This window comes from Leishmania donovani, chromosome 20 (assembly GCF_000227135.1).
Source record: "Leishmania donovani BPK282A1 complete genome, chromosome 20".
Lineage (NCBI taxonomy): Eukaryota > Euglenozoa > Kinetoplastea > Trypanosomatida > Trypanosomatidae > Leishmania > Leishmania donovani.
This window is the reverse complement of record NC_018247.1, coordinates 39,117-41,888: the sequence shown is the minus strand read 5'-3', so window position 1 is coordinate 41,888 and position 2,772 is coordinate 39,117.

Sequence of the window (2,772 nt, the reverse complement as noted above, 5' to 3'; positions counted from 1 at the left end):
GCAAGTCTTTGACGAAAGGTTTCGCTACCACTGGTGCACGGCGCTGCTGCTCCAACCTTTTCGAGGGGATGCACTTCTCTCTCGATATATATATATATATCGACAGCGCCGTTTCTCCTTGTCTGTGCAGGGGCTGTTCACATACTGGGTAGGCAGGGTGCAGGAAGGGGTTGGCTAATGCAGACTTCCATGTGGGCGTAGGGTTCAGGCGGGTGCGTGTTAGAGAGCTCAGGTTGGCCTGCTCGCATCATGCACGTGTGAGAGTCTCCGTGAGTCTGCGCGTGCGAGCGTGGCGCATTGGCTTAACGCACCTCCTCCTGCTTCCCTATTTTATGCACCCACTTTTCCTGGCCGCTGCTCACGCTGTGAGCGGATTCAGCCATAGAAAAGACGCATACGCGCGTGCGCGCGGCTGGCGGTGCTGTCGTTTGATAGAGAACGGCATGTATTCTGCGGGGGAGGGCGCTGCACACCTCCCACACGCACTGGCAGGCATACATGTACCTGCGCTCGAGCATGTGTGTGCGCCGGCGCCGTCTTTCGAAAATCGTCATTTTCTGCCGCCGCGCGGGCGTTGACATGCGCACGCTTCTTCCGGTCTTCTCTGCGTCCGTGCAAGGGCGTTTGCGCGCGTCCGTGTTCGTGAATGCCTTTCGCGGCATCAGCTGTGGCTGGTCTCATTTCTCGTGCTCGGCAAAGAGACATGGGGCACCGACTTCCTCTTTTCTTGTTCTCTCACCGTCTGCGAATCTCTCCGTGTGTCACACGCGGCCTCTCTCTATCTCCTTCTTGACCCTCTCTCTCGTGCGCCGCGCCTTTCGCTGTGCCGGGTTGGCCGCTGACGATGTGCTTGTCTACGCCACGCCTCCGCGCATCGCTTTTCGTTTTGCTCTTTGACTCTGGCTTCCGTCGCCCGCGCGCACACACGCGCCGCGTCTGCGTGCCACCAAACATTTGCACTCTTTTCACAAACGAAGCAACAAGGCCAAACCGTCCAATTCACAGCACCCACACATGTAGGTCTCGCCATCCCCCCATCCTCCCTCCTCCTCAGCGGTGCACCCCGCATTCACACGCAGGGGCGCATAAGCAGACCTTCACACCTAAGCTCATCATTCCTTGTCACCACCCGCACCGCTCGCCCACTTCTCTGTGAGCCGGTGTCTTGTGTCCTGGTGAGGTGGTGGGTGGGAGCAGAGCACCTTGCGTTTCTCATCACCTTCCTTTTCCCTCGAGTGTTCTTTTGTCGGTGTGGCGGAACTCCGTGCTTCCTGCTCTGCCTTCTGTTTCAGCCTCCGTGTGCTTCGTTGATTTGTCACCTTCCATTCCATCAGTGCGGCACTGCTCCCCGCCCTCCTTCTCCGCCCTCCTTTCTTTGATCCGCTATTTCGACCAGCTCGCGACGCAACGGTATTCTCGGACTACTGACATCACGACGGGTGTGCACACCAACTGCTCAATGGTGGGCAGGAGTGCACTCATACGCGTTGCGATTAATGCTCCGAATTTATCAACGGTGCTCTGTGACGTCGTTTTCCGCGCATCCAGCCCGACGATCTGCCGCGTCGTAGATCAAGGCTGCACATGCGTTCTTAACAGAGCCACCTTGGCCGTTTTACAGCTGCCGACTACGAGGCCGCCACCGCGGACGAGTCGGAGTGGCGCAGCGCTGCGCAGGCGCTTGGGTCATGCGGCAAGACGTCATTTTTCTCCCATCTTATCGGAGAACCAAAGGCGGTCATATTGGCCACGTCGTCTCAGCGAGGCGGGAGTGCCCCCTCGCTCTCCGCTGCGTGCGGTTTCGGCAAGAACCTTCTGTTGGCCTGACTGTCGGAGTGGAGGGAACGATGGCGGCTTGGCTCTTTGACGAGCGAGCGCGAACGTGAACGGGCCCCCGCAGCTCGGCCTTGCTGCCGACTATAGAGAAGAGCCGAGTCTGCAGCCGATCGCTGTGAAACGGGTCGGAGCTGCTTGATCAGCACAGGTCTCCCTCGCAATACTGACTCGGTCATGAATTCTACATGCACGATAGCGGTGCGGCAAGGCTATGCCGCTGGAGAACCTGCGCTTCTCCAAAACCCAGATTTTCCCAGGTGAGCGCAAGCAACGGTAGATGGCGCACGCTCTCGCTTCCAATGCCAACGTGCACATGCACCGCTGCTGATGCCGGCGGTGATGTGGAGGATGGCGTTGCTCCGGAGCGACCTGCGACCGTGGACACGTGTGTGCCGCCGATACGATGGGCGAAGTGTCAGCGCGACTGCAGCGCATCTCACCCGGCCCTGACTGTGCTGGTGGTGAGGGGAGCCTGAGCGCCCGCCCACGGCTGCACCGCGTGCTGGTTGGGACAATGCGAGCGTCTGCGAGGCGACCTGCGGGGCGGATGTGGGTGGGTCGAGCTTGAGGCGGATGCCGTGCTCAGATGACTGAGTGGGCGCGTTGCCGTGGCGTGTGTGTGTGTGTGTGCGGCTGCTTGGCACCACGCGATGGGGCCCTGTGAGAATGGCGGGCGGTGCAGCGGACCTGAGCTGATTCTCTACTTCAGAACGGCCGTAAAGAACAGTAACGACAAACTTCTTCCCACCTGCCCCGTCTTGCCCACTTCTACTGCTCTGTATCTGTCTCTATGTGAAACATCCCCGTTACCGGTCTTTGCTAATATGCCCACGCTACATCGACTACGCCGCATGCACAACACTTGTCTCACACCAACTTTCCCATCAGCGCGTCAACAGCAAAACACTTCTGTTGCCTTTCGCCTTCACTAATCTC